The sequence below is a fragment of the Pteropus alecto genome, unplaced genomic scaffold (assembly GCF_000325575.1).
Source record: "Pteropus alecto unplaced genomic scaffold, ASM32557v1 scaffold155, whole genome shotgun sequence".
In the NCBI taxonomy this organism is placed as follows: Eukaryota; Metazoa; Chordata; class Mammalia; order Chiroptera; family Pteropodidae; genus Pteropus; species Pteropus alecto.
In genome coordinates, this window is record NW_006438113.1 from 12,208,117 (window position 1) to 12,222,736 (window position 14,620).

The following is a 14,620-nucleotide window of genomic DNA, read 5'->3' on the forward strand; positions in this document are numbered from 1 at the left end:
GAGGGGCAGCATCTCCCCTGGAAGAACTGGGACAGCTACAGATGTGGTCTTGGCAGGGCCACACTCCCTTCCGCACGTAGCTCTGCAGCCAAACAGGATACCAGGAAGCCACGCCCTCTGCAGAGTCAGCCAGAGGGCCGGCCCTACCAAGGGTGGCCTCTGCACCCCAGCTCTGCAGCAGCCGCTGGTCTCTACTGTCCAGCTGGCTGAGAACCACGTGTTCAGAGACAATTTGGGCAAGAAAGAGTCTTTAAAATTCTAATGCTAGTTATTTTACTTTTCTTCCATCTTTGGGGTCTGATTTTAAAAAAAAATCTTGTGACAATATTTTGAGGCTCGTTTGTAGATTTATAGTGTGTTGTTTTCTTTTTCTTAAGGATCCTGGCTTTTAAAATGTGCTAGGAGGGCAGAATAGTGTGCATAGTAGGCTATCATTTGTGTGAAAAATTGGCTGGGGAGAAATACCGATTTCTTTATATGGAAGCATGATTGCTCTGGAAAAGAATTCTCCAGAAACTGTAAACATTATTTGCCTCCAGAAAGGGGAACTGGGTGGCTGGGGCCGCAAATGGTGGAAAAGTTTTATTTTTGCTTTTGCTTACTGTAGAGACTCAGAAGATGCAAAAAATAAAAATCGGGCGGGGCATAGAGGCATGCCTTGTACCCAATAATCCCATTGTTAGGAATTTATTCCAAGAAAGAACTGGTAATGTACACAAGATACCTGCAAAAAAATTTTGTGTGTGTGTGTGAACATATTTTCTTTTCTTAAACTTTGCCGCAAAATTTGTTTATTTTTTTTAAATATTATTTTATATTAGTTTCAGGTATAGAGCATGGCAATTAGACATTTATATAATTTACAAAGTGATCAGTCTAGTACCCACCTAACACTAATATAGTTATTACAATATTTTTGGCTATATTCCCTATGCTGTACTTCACATCCCCATGACTATTTTGTAACTATCAATTTGTGCTTCTTAATCTCTTCACCTTTTTCGCCCAGCCCCGCATCGCAGCTCCCTCCCATCTAGCAATCACCAGTTCGTTCTCTGTATCTATAAGTCTGTTTTCATTTTGTTTGTTCATTTATTTTGTCTTTTAGATTCCACATATGGTATTTGTCTTTTTCTGTCTGACTTATTTCACTTAGCATAATACTCTCTACGTCCATCAGTGTCATTGCAAATGGTAAGATTTCATTTTTTATGGCCGAGTAATTTCCATTACATATATGTACCCACATTTTCTTTATCCAGTCATCTATTTATGCGCACTTAGGTTGCTTCCATATCTTGGCTATTGTAAATGGCGCTGCAGTGAACATAGGGGTGCATATATCTTTTTGATTTAGTGTTCTGATTTTCTTTGAATAAATACCCAGAAGTGCAATTGCTGGGTCATATGGTAGTTTTATTTTTAATTTTATGAGAAACTTCCAAACCATTTTCCGTAGTGGCTGTATTAATTTGCAATCTCACCAAGAGTGCATGAGGGTTCCCTCTTCTCCACATCCTTGTCAACATTTGTTGTTTTTTGGTTTATTGATGACAGCCATTCTGACAGGTGTGAGGTGATATCTCACTATGGTTTTAATTTACATTTCTCTGATGATTAGTGACACTGAGCATCTTTTCATATGTCTATTGGCCATCCGTATGTCCTCTTTGGAGATATACCTATTCAGGTCTTCTGTTCATTTTTAAATTGGATTTTTTGGGGGTGTCGAGTTTTATAAATTCTTTATAAATTTTGGATATTAACCCCTTATCAGATGTACCATAGACGAATATCTTCTCCTATTCAGTAGGTTGTCTTTTCATTTCGTTGATAGTTTCCTTTGCTTGCAAAGCTTTTTAATTTGATATAGTCCCATTTTTTTTCTTTCATTTCCCTTGCCCAAGAAAATATATCAGAAAAAATATTACCAAGAGCAATGTCTGTATTTTCTTCTAAGAGTTTTATGGTTTGGAGTCTTACATTTAAGTCTTTAATCTATTTTGAGTTTATTCCTGCATGTGCTGTAAGAAGGTGGTCCAGTTTCTCATTTTTTTGCATATATCTGTCCATTTTTCCCAACATCATTTATTGAAGAGACCGTTTTTACCCCATTGAATATTCTTGCCTCCTTTGTCAAAGATTAAATGACCAAATAGGTATGGATTTATTTCTGTGCTCTCTATTCTGTTCCATTGATCTATGTGTCTGTTTTTATGACAGTACCATGCTGTTTTGATTACTATAGCCTTGTAGCCAGGAAGAGGAGTCTCCACAAAATCTGGCTGTGAAAATCAGTGGGGATTCCGACAGTCCGGGTAAGATGGAAGGAAGCTGGAAATCCAGCTGTCCCCTTAAAATGCCCACGCTCAGATTCATTCCCTTGTAGGCACTCACCCTGGGCTCCAGCGGAGGGATAGCAGCTTGGGAGGTGCTTGAGACATACAGGAAAAAATTGAGTTGTGTGGCTTCAAGGTGAGAACTGGAGTATCTCTTGAACAAATCATGGGTGGGTATCTGCATGCCCAAGGCCGCAGAGTTTTGCTCAGGGCTGCAGGCTTGGCACTGGTACCAAATCTGATCTGCATTGGCCTGGTGAAATTTGCTAGCTTTACCCCACCCCAGCCAACTCTCGAATTGCTAAAGGCATATTAGTGTCTGGGTAACCAGCCCCAGCTGGCTCTCTCAGCAGTAGGTTCTTTTAGCAACAATCAGTAGGGCTGGGCTCTCAGCACTTCAGGCAACAATTCCAGTGATGAGTAACCAGCACTGCCTAAACTGCAGTCATTCTTGAACAAATCACGGGTGTCTGCAGGCCTGAGGAAGGCCTTGGTGTGATGCTACTAGACAATGAATGGATTAACAATGAGATCAAGGAATAAATCAAAAGATACCTTGAGACAAATGAAAATGAAAACACAATGACTCAAAATCTATCACTGCCTTGTAGCCAGTCCTAAGGGGGAAATTTATAGCGATACAGTCCTACCTCAAGAAACAAGAAAAATCTCAAATAAATAATCTAATTTCGCATTTTGTCCAGGCCCCCATTAGCAGCTCTGAGAGGACATGCGTCCAGGAAGGGGTGAGTGTGGGCCTAGGAGGTGCTCCCAGGGGACCTGGATCTTGGCTACTCTGCAGGGCTGACACAGGACTCTGGGTCCTGCACACTCTGGAGAGCAGCCGTGGGAGGCCATCCAAAGGGCAACCAGGCTTCCCTCTGCCTGCTCCGCTCCAGCTGGGCCTAGAAACTGCTCCAAGGCCCCCACAGAGTACGGTCCACGTGGTCCTCAAAGTTAAGAGTCCTGGACAGGAACAGAGGATCTGTGCCCCACTCTGCCCCCTGGCAGTCACTGGACACTCTGCCTCAGTTTCTCTATCTTTACATGGGAATGACATGGATTGCAAAGGTAATATTATAGAACAGTATATACAATATGACCCCATTGCATAAAGATATGTATCAATTTCAAAAATAAAACACATACAAAGAAAAAAACTAGAAGGATATTTTTTTACATCTGATGGGTAATGTGCTGATGTCGTAACAGGATTTGAGGGAGGCACATCTCACACAGGAGTGTGAACACACAGTCATCATGCTTATGAACTGCAAAAGGATCTAGAAGGATATCTTCAAAAACATCCTCAGTGATTCTCTCTGAGAAGCAGGAGTATGGTGGCATTTCTTTCCTTCTCTTCTTATTTCCAACAATGAATCAATATTGTGGTTTTTCACCTGCCTGACCCAAGCTAATTCATAGGGTTGCTGCTTTGGGAAAAAAAAAAATGCATAAGGAGCTCTGCAAATTAGAGGGAGAGAAGAAGAGGGAGAAAGGGAAGGGAGAAGGAGGGGAGGGTCAAGTATGCCAATTTGCAGCAGACACATAATTCCCCCTCGTGGTCATATTTAAGAAAAAGGAGCAAATGACACAATAATCTCATAAGTATTAGGGGGTTTTGTTCCTAGAGCCACTTGCAGGGATGGCCAAGGGTGGAGGGCATCTGTGCAGTCTCCTTCCTCCCCAGGCTTGCTGGACACCCCCGTCCACCTACTATGGACTCAGCAGCAGATTATGGCCTTGAGAAAGAACTGGCAACCAAAGAGTTTGCAGCTGGGTCCTCAGGATTTGGTTTCTGAGCCTTTCTAGATCCCTCAGGTGGTGGCAGGGTGACCACCTGTCCATGTGTGTGTCCAGACTCACCGTCAGACAGGAAACCTTAAGACAGATCCCAAGTCCTGCTCTTGGAATACCTACCCAGGCCTGGACAACAGTGGGATCCCAAGAAGTGTTTGTTGAATGCATGCATGCTCTTTATTCATCATCTGTCTCTGAGCAGTGACTCAGCTTACTCAAGGTTATTCAAAATCACTGAGCCAGGGATGGAACTGGAATTCAGTTCCCTGTGGGTATATGTGTATTTCATTCACTCCTGACACTAGTGGGGTGAGCACTATTATATTGTGTTTTACAGATGGGGAAATCGAGGTTCAGGAAGATGAAGTCATTTGCCCAAAGTCACATAGCAAGTGAGAGGCTGAGCCGGACTCTAACTCAGGCCCTCTGAACTTGGTGGTTATTTGGCCATCCCAGAAAATGTCAGTTGTTTGTCCAAGACCACACAGGTGAGGGTCAGACCCATTCGAGAACTGGGGAATCTGCTCTTCACTGGCCCAGGGTGAACATAGTAGGTCCAAAATCTTCATAAAATCAGCGCAGTACTGCAGGACAGAGCTGATAGGGTTGACCGAAAATATGAGAAGAAAGAGTTTAAGGGCTTGAATTAGTGTCAGCTCTGACCAGTTAGCAGTGTGACGTGGCTTCCAGATGAGTATGCTGGCAGCATTAATAGGAGCACTGAGCGAAGAACGAAGGAAGTGACAGACACTCCCTGGCCCTCATCTCAGGCCACACTGGGAAAGTTGGGTTCAGTTCTGTACATCCCTCTGTAAGAAAGATAGTAACAGGAGTGTGTTGACATGACAAGTCAGATAAGAAGCAATAAGGAAGGCTAAGAGGTACTCGAGGACATGGGGGACCCACAGGGCACTCACTCTATGATTTATATAATGTCTCCTTCCCCCAGCCCCTGACAACTACGGATCTGCTTTTTTTCTTTATGGATTTGCCTGTCCTGGATATTTCATATAAACGGAGTCATACAGTATGTGACCTTTTGTGACTGACTTCTTTCACTTGGCATAATTTTTTTGAGGTTCATCCATGTTGTAGCATGTATGGGTGCTTCATTTCTCTTTATGGCTGAATAATTTTCCAAACAAACTGGCCTCGTTCCGTTCCTGGAGGGCACCAAGCCTTTTCCTACCTCCAGACTTTTGCACAGGTTGTTCTTTCTGTCTGAAACTCTCCTTCCCCCACGATCCCCAGATAAGCTCCTACACCTTCTTTATATTTCTTTCTTCATTCTCAGGATAAACAAGACACCTCTCTCAAGTGCTCTTTCACTGTCCCAAACAAAGTTTGGGGTGTGTGTGTGTGTGTGTGTGTGTGTGTGTGTGTGTGTGTGTGTGAAGTTTTGTTTCTTGTCCAGCTCCCCCACTAGATTAGAAGCCCCATGTGAGCAGGGCCTGGACCCCTCTTTCTCATCACTGCCTCCTCAGTGACTAGTACAGTACCTAGCATGTTGTAGGTGTTCAAACATCTTTTCTTGACTAAATGAGTTAATAGTTTTATTAAGCACCTAGCTAGGGACTAAAAGTTTTATATAGGTAATGCTTTCCCAGAACCAAGCACAGCAGTGGCCAGAGTTGGCATCCAACAACTTTCTGGGTTGCGAATGCCCAATTCTACACCCTCCTCAGCACCTCTTGGTTTAGGGGTCTGGGGTGCTCTTCTCTAAGGCTGCTATGGGCTTATGAGGAAGCCAGAGAAGACAGTTTAGCCTGCTAATAAGGGCACTTTGGGCATCATTACTGTGGGAAACTCTATAAAGTTATTCCTGCCCCAGCCTGGCTCTTCCTTGTCCCCTGCTCCAGTTCCTGGGTACCTGGCTGGACGTGAGGCTTCAGAAGATGAGCAAGGTATCCACAAGGGTTAGTGCAACAAATTTTGTGTTCTTCTGCCCTCTTGTGGTCAGTTTCAGGTTAGCCAGTACCAGCTTCCTTGCCTCCCTGATGCTATGCTGGAACTGGCCAACAGAGGGCAGGGTTCTCAACACTATCCCACCCAATACTTTACCCACCCAAACTCAGTTTTTAAAAAAATACTGTAGATTATTTTTAAACAGCTTTATTGGACTATAATTCATATACTGTATACCTCACCCATTAAAAACATACAATTCAATATTTTTAGTATATTCATAGAGCTATGCGACCATCACCCCAACCTAATTTTAGAATACTTTGATCACTCCAAAAAGAAACCTCCATCCCTTAACTGTTACTCCCCCATTTCCCACCACCCCATCCACTAACCTGATTTCTGTCTCTACAGATTTGTTTGTCTTAGATATTTCATGTACATGGAATTACACAGTATATGGTGTTCTGTGTCTGGCTTCTGTCACTTAGCACAATGTTTTCAAGGTTTGTCAGTGTTGTAGCATGTATCAGTATCTCATTGCTTTTTATTGCAAAACCATATTACATTGTATGGCTATATCACATTTTATTTGTGCCTTCATGGGTTGAAGGACATTTGGGCTGTTTCTACTTTCGGCTATTATAAATAATGCTGCTATGAACATTTGTGCATAGAATTTTATTGTGGATGCATGCCTTTGTTTCTTCTTAACTCTATGTTTAGCAGTTTGAGAAACTGCCAGACTTTTCTCCACTGCCAGTGCACCATTTTACATTCCAATAGAGCCGTGAGCTCACAGAGGGCAGGACAGCTCTTGCTTTCTCTTGAGTCCTCATAGGCCTAACACAGGGCCAGCGATGGTGGTTAATCATATTCAGGAAACTGATGGATGAGGCTAGTGAATGGAGTAGGCCGGAAGGTGTGGGTGATCCAGTGGATCTGGAAAGAAATTTTTTGGGGGATAAACCAGGAGGCGATGAGCTATGGGACACGGCAGGGGCAGCTCGGAGAACAAGGTCATAAAGTTTGGGGGGCTGTGGGAGGCTCAGGTGGCAGAAAGCAGGCCTCACCTCCACCCCCGGAGGGACAAGGCCCAGTGTTGCCACACGTGGCACCCAGCCAGTGTGAAGAAAGAGGAGTTGTGTGAAAAGCCTCCCCTGAAGGAAGTAGGGTCCATGGGGGTGGTATACAGAGCCGGGGCAGGGGTTACCAAGGCAAGAGACGGAGCTCCTGGAGGAGGGAGAAATGGATTGCAGAGGCAGGGACAGGTTCAGGAGGAAGGGAAGAGGGCCAAAGAGAGGGAGTCAGGATGCAGGGCAGGGCAGGGCCCTAAGGACTCTAGGATAATGGGCACAGACCACCTGCCTGAGGAGTGCACCTTCCATGCGAGGACCAAACAAGAAATCATCATACGTAAAGTATATGGCCCTAAAATGTCTAAAATGCTAGGTCCACAGGTATCCTCAAACTAGTCTGCTCGACCATTGTAATGATGGAGAAAGAAAGAGTCCAATGTGACAGTTTCTGGGCAAGACTAACCTTTGTCTTTGTAGGATTTTTTGTCTGCAGAATCTCGGAGTTTCTGACTCCAAAATCCTTCCTCTACTGTGCTCACCTATGCTCCAATACAGTGTTTCTTTAGCTTCAAGCAGAAATCTTGGTTTCAAAGGCCCACAGGGACTCACATGGGGCTGGATGTGGACACATCCAAGGGCTCAGCTGAGTGACTGGGACCCCACAGGAAATCACCACAAAGTCTATGTGTAATTTCGTTATCTTAGATGTTGTCTAATTGAAATTATTTTAGAAAACCAAACATAATTCCTTTAAGACCGTGCAGGTCAAATGCACCCTTCAGGAGACAGACTCCGTGGCTGCAGGTCTGGCGCTCCAGCTGACTGACCGACTTCCTCTTAATTTGGAAATCCCCCTCCGTCTCCCACACCAAAGGAACTGTCCTAGGAGATACTTTCCAACAGGAGGACTGGATTGGGGCAGGGGTGAAGAAGGAGGGAGGAGACCGGGGCCTAGGGGGAGCAGGGGAGGAGCTGGGGCTTGGAGGCAAAGCTGCTTCCTTCAAATGTGGTCAGAAACCTGGCGCAGGCCTCATTATCATTATTGACATCATTAGTCTAGCATTCCTGAGCTTCTCCAACTCCTTTTAGGGCTGAGGAAAGAGACCTCATAGAGGGGTGACTTGCCTAGAGGATCAGCAGGTCGATGGCAGGCCTGATACGGGGAAAGGCGGGGGTTGGAGTGGAATCCAGGCCTCTAGGCTCTTTCTTCTCTCAGGTGGAAGATGTCGCAAACGTGCCAGGAAGCGGTCTCAGCCCTCAGCATTCCCAGTTCTGTCCACTTCTGACAAATGAGAAAGCTGAGGCCCAGGATAAGGGAGCACTTTCCCAGGGTTTCCCAGGCAGCAACAGCATGTTATGGTCGATACTGCTTCGGAGGTAGAAGGTCTGAGGCGAGGGAATTCCTGTTGAACTGGGAGAGAGAGGAGGCTTCTTGGAGGAGGTGGCCCCAAAGGAAGACAGAGAGGAGGTGTGTGTGTGATCTTAAAAGCAACCAGCAAACGTTCTAGAAAGGGGGAAAGTGAAAACCGAGTCTTCCTACTGACTCCCTTTCCATTTAGACTCCCGCACCCATCCGCAAGGGGACCACTCTCAGCGCTTTCCTAGCACCCCTCCACCCCGGGACACGTTGGCACCGCCGTGTGGACGCGTGCAGGTACAGGGAGCTCCGGCTCCGCCGTCTGTGCGCGCTCAGCTCAACTCCGCCAGGGGCGCGGCCCACCGAGTCACCTCAGCGGCGGGGTCTGCGGGCCGGGGCAGCCTCTCCACCTCTGCCCCCGCCCTGCCAGGCCCGGGGCCGCCCCAGCCTCCTTCCAGATGGACGCCCCTGAGCCTGAAATCACTCAGCGCGCGGTTTCTGATCCTCTTTCGCTTCTCTTTCTTGGGAGGCCTGAAGCTCCCTCTGCCAAAGGTTGCATAAAATCGCATTTCGAAAGCGGATGAGGACTTTTGCCATAGGGCTCGACCGGTCTTAGGCAAGATGCGTAGGGAAGATGGGTGTCTGTGGAGGGAAATAGGCCCGGATGGCGGGAGAAGCATCACTTGAGAGCTCCCAATACCTCCTGGCCCCGACGGCAGATTTGCAGTTAACACAATCTTTGTGCGTGTGAGAGTAAGAGTTAGGCCAAGGGTGCTGCTTATGGAGGAGAGACAGTTTGGTCTCCCTGGTGTCACCTGGTAGTAATTAGTTAAGCCATACATCGGAACCATAAGGTTTTCTGTCTCTTTGCTTTATTTTACAGGAATAGTATTTTTTAGTCAACAAAGTCATAGAAGTTAAATTCCAACTCATTTCCCCTTTCCTTCCGCTATTCCAAGAAGTTTTCCTTTTTTTTTTTCTTTTTTTTTTCCTCTTTCTTTCTCTTTTTCCTCTCTTCTTTATCTTTCTCTATTGGTCTTTCTTTCAACAAATATTTCCTGTGTACCCACCATATGCTAAGAAATGTTCTGGACTGTAAAGTTCTGTTAATGAAAAATAAAGTTCCTGCTTCCCTGGAGCTTACTGTTCAGTTGAAGGGAGGTTGACAAATTAGTGGGAAAACAAATAAATGCATAAGTGCTAATTTTCATAAGGGTACTGAAGTTTGATGTACATCAAGAATTTTTGCATGCGTGTGCAAACGTGCATATAATTTTGAATATTGCACGTATATAGGCTATTTTTAAAACACAAGGACCATACACAATACGCACTGTTCAGTAACTTGTCTTTCTCACTTAAAAATGCTGGTTGGAAATTTTCCCAATTGATATTTGTAGGCTACCTTGTTATTCTTGATGGCAACATAGTATTCCATTCTATAGTTGTGGAGTTGATGCCTCAAAGACTGCGCAGATTCTTGGAGGCCCCATGGTCCTGGGAGCTGCCTTGGCTAGGGTGGGGACTGAGCAGAGCTTGTGGCTCTGCCTCATTTTAGCCAGAGCAGCCCTGCTTTGTGTCCTCAACCTTGGCTGCGCATAAGAGTCACCTTGCAGCTTTTTAAAACATTGAATTAGGACCTCTGGGGTAGGCACTGGGAACGAGCATTTTTTTTTTAAAGTTCCTCAGCTTTCCCTAAAGTACAGGCGAGACTGAGAAATACTGTGAGGTCATGGGGTCAGGGGAGCAGTTCCACTTTAAGATTTTGAAAGCCACCGACCTTGAAGGAGGACGTGGAGGCTGGGAGAATCCTGAGTGGGTGCACTCCATGAGCGCTCACAGCTAGTTAGGAGCAAAATTGCACTGTGGGGGGAGGGGGTAGATGACTCTGGACTCTAGCTGCCTACTCCCAGGCTCTGCCCCTCAGGCTACTCTTCCAGTGTACAATCTTTTACAAGTTTCTCTGCTTTTGAATTTGAAGATCATGGGATAAAAAAGGATATGTTTTCTTGTTCTCAAATTAAGATTTATACTACTGTTGCAGTTATTAAGGAAACACAACTCTAATATAGAAATAATCAAAAGATTTACATGAATAGGCAATTCACAAAAGATGAAATCCAAAAGATGGGCAAATGTGTATGAAGGAATCTCACCAAAATTTAAAGAGGCACAAACTAAACCAACAATGAAACATCTCCCCACACATACCATTGGCAAAAATGAGATGCTTAATGCCACCAAAATATGGGGAAATGGGTACCCCTTTTAAATTGGTACCTATAAGTCTTCTAGAAGGAATTTGGTAATATCAATCAAAAGCATTTAAAAAATGTATTCTGTTTGCTCCAGTAAATCCTCTTCTAGAAAAAAATGCAGGTGCCAAGATATATGTAAAATGGGTTCATTGCAGTTATTTGTTATGATTAAAATAATTGGAAATGGCATAAAGATCCAGAGATAAAGGATTTGTTCACAAAACAAACAAACAAAAAACCAATCCTGCAACCCATCGTGGAATATTAAGCAGCCATCAAAAAGGATGGAGCTGATCTAAGTGCATTGATATGGAGAAATGGATATACTGCATGAAAAAAAGCAAGATCCAAAACAGTGTTTGGATATGGTCCCATTTTTGCATAAAAGTAACTGTGTATGTATATTTGTGTATGAATACACATGCATGCATGCGTATGTCTGTATATAGGTATGCATGTGTATATGCACATATGTGTATGTCTGTATATGTGCGTGTATGTATGCTACATGTATGCGTATGTATATATTTGTGTGTTTGTATTTATGTGTGTGTCTATGACCAAGAGGATATTAACTACTAACACTGGTTATCTCTAGGCAGTGGAATTACAGAGGTTCTTTCACTTTTTACTCTCTTTAAAATTTTTTAAAATTTAATTTTGATTACAGTTGCCATACAATGTTATATTAGTTTCAGGTGTACAACAAAGTAATTAGACATTTATATACCTTACAATGTGATCACCCCAATAAGTCTAGTACCCATCTGACACCAAATATAGTTATTAAAATGTTATTGACTATATTCCCTATGCTGTACTTTATAACCTGGTGACTATTCTTTTCCTACCTCTTTTTAATTCCCCCACCACCACTTCCACCCCTGACCTATGGGGCCTGGCGCCCCTGGAGCCTGGCACCCCCAGCACACTTGAGGGGCCTGGTGCACCTGGAGTATGGTCCATGGCTCCACCAGGACCTTCTGCGTGTAAAGCAAAAGTGCTAACCACTACGCTATGGAGCCACCCCACCTGGTGACTATTTTTATAACTGGTAATTTGTAATCTTTTCCACCTTTTTCACCCATTCCCCCAACCCCCTTCCCATCTGGCAATCATCAATTCATTCTCTGTATCTATGATCACTTTTTACTTTCATACGACATACATCTATGTTGTTCAAAAAATCTTTTTACTATCAGAATGTATTAATTTTATAATAAAAAGTTTAAAATATTTTCCATTTTTTAAAAGAAAAAATTATAAGTAACTCATATTTATTAGGGGAAATACAGAAAAACAGAATAAAGAACCCACATCCCCTTTGCTTCTATCCCGCAAAGGCCACTGCAGCGCCAATTTGGCTCATTTGCTTCCAGTTTTTCTCCTTTGCCTTGTTTAGAAAGCTGTTGTCACTCGGTATAAATAATTTCACATCCTCTTTTTTCTCCACCTTACATTTAATGTAGGTATTGCTTCAATTTAAAAAATATTTTTCTTGCTGTCAGATATTTGGAACATCTCTGACCTGCTACTATTGCGACTGACGCTGTGATAAACATCTTTGTACTTGATGCTTCTTGACCGAGGTCTTAAGATCCATTCCCAGTAGTAGGCAAATTACTGGGCTAAAGAGTAGGAACGCTTTTAAGTCCCTGGCACTTCTTGCAAATTGCTCTCTGAAAGAATAGAGCCTGTCTCCACAACAACCAGCTGTGCAGGACTTGTCCTTGAGAGGGAACTTCCCATTTCATTTTCTAATAAGGCCAGTCCCTTTTCTGAATCTTCTCCTTGCAAATAGACTCAGTTTTCCCCTCTTCTGTCCTCCCTCCCATGCTTTAGTGGACAGAGCAGGGTACTGTGGGTTCAAATCATGGCAGGGCCCGTGACTGGCTGTGCGACTTGGGGAAAATCTCCTGACTTCCCTGGGCCTCCATTTTCCTTCTCTAGTTCCTGCCTTCCTTCTCATGCTGCTCAAAAGATGATGTACCTGACCGTGCTTTGTAGAGGTCAGGCATGGTTGGATATTATTATTTTCTTTCTTCTCTAGGATAGCACCAAACCTTTTCCAAGTTTCCTCCTGGCTCTGGCAGGAAATGCTCTCTTGCTTTGTAAAAAAAGTGTCCCGGTGTCTTCCCCAGCTCCACTGGCAATTGCCTTATACTGAGAGGAAGGTGCCCAATCTTCCATTCCTTGGTGTATCTCTCCAGACCATCCTCTTCCAGGGGAAAGAGCAGGGGCTTGATGGCTGAGAGACAGTTCTGTTTCTCCCTTTCTTGCAAATCAATATAGAGAAGCTGCAAATGACCTTCCTCCTCCTTGGCCTGCCCAGTGACCAAAAAGAGTGACCTTACTGAAGGCTCAGGGAAACAGCACTAGAACTCAAGAATTCATTCGCTCATGCGTGTGTGCATGCATTTGTTTATTAGATTATCCATTTAGTTACATTTTCAACTGGGGTTAACAGCGTGCCTGGCCTGGTGCATGCTGAGAAATGACAAGGAATGGAAAAGTCCAGGCCCTGGTTTCTGCCTTCTAGAGTCCCACGTTGAGGGAGGCAGTAGGACTATCCTAGGCTCCTGTGTTCCTTTCATTCAAGTCCCGATGACCTCAGCCCGGAGAGCTCTATATGATCTGCCACCTCTGCCTCGAGCCCTCCCCTTCCTTCTACCTGGTGTTCTTGGAAACTTTGCTTGGTAGATCCTTTGCCAGACTAACTTTTACTTATCCTTGAGTACCAGCTTAGATCCACCTTCTCCCAGAAGCCTTTCAGGACTGTCCATTTCTTGATTCGGTGGTTCTACATGTTTCTGAGGCAGCCCATCCTTTAAATCTGACTACATGCTCGACGGTCTTTGCCCCTTCTCTTATAAGTTGTCTTATCAAACTGCAGCCTCTTGAGGGCAGAGATGGTGTCTGTCTTACTGAGCCTTGTATTCATTTTATCCAAAACAATGCTCAGCATATAATAGGTGCTCAATAAATACCGGAGGACGAACTAGAGGGCATAAGAGCAGCAGGTGTTGCGAAGTGAAAGCCTCCGAAAGTGCAGACCTCAAGCATGCTGTAGGAGCCCGGTGGGGCGGCAATGATGAGAGGAGATTTCCTCGAAGAGGTGGGGTAAGAATGGGCTTTGCAGACTGAGCGAGACTCAGATGAGCAGAGGGAGGAAAGGCACCCCGGTGAGAGCGTGAGCAGAGACGATATGGTGGCATGGCATGATTATGTGTGAATGTATGTGCTTGGCTGGATGGAGTAGTTGAACAGGGTGGTTGGAGAGAAAGGCAGGTATTGCAGGTTGTGGGCACAGGGGCAAAAAGTGGAGGGCAATGAGAGATGAAGGGAGGAAAATCAAGCGTTGACTGTTGGTCCTAGGGACAGAGAAAATTACTGAGCTACAAAAAGGCAGCTGAGTGTGGTGGTATGAAGTGTGGTGGGCCCAGCTCTGTACAATCAGCCTGGAGACTTGGGTTCAAATCCTGTCTCTACCACCTTCTGTTCAGGCAAATCTTTCTGACTTTGCCAAGTCTCATCGTTGAACCAAAAAATGTTGAGTTCCTTCTTGCTAGACACTGTTGTGTGCCCTGGGAATTCGGTGACAATCACGGTGGACCCAGGCCCTGTTTTCACAGATCCTTGCAATTTTCACAGTCATAAAACCTGCAATGAAGACTATGCCATGCACATGGATTATGACAAAAAATTGTTACTTGATGTCCGTTTTTTAAAAAAATGACAAATTTACGCTATATGGTCTTTGTGAGTTTCAGAGGGGATGACCTATATGAAGCTACCTATAGTAGCTGCAGAGGTGGCCATAAAGATGACGGTGATATCTGAAATTTAGGAAGTCCCTAGAGATGGCGTGAGAGGTGGACAGGG

General features: G+C 44.5%; 1 non-coding gene across 1 annotated transcript; it reads right to left on the bottom strand.

Moving 5' to 3' along the window:
- Window positions 1–3,518: 3,518 nt before the first annotated feature.
- Window positions 3,519–3,622, bottom strand: LOC112482805. The gene has a single exon (XR_003047414.1). It is a non-coding gene; the product is annotated as a small nucleolar RNA U13 (small nucleolar RNA).
- Between the last annotated feature and the right edge of the window lie 10,998 nt (window positions 3,623–14,620).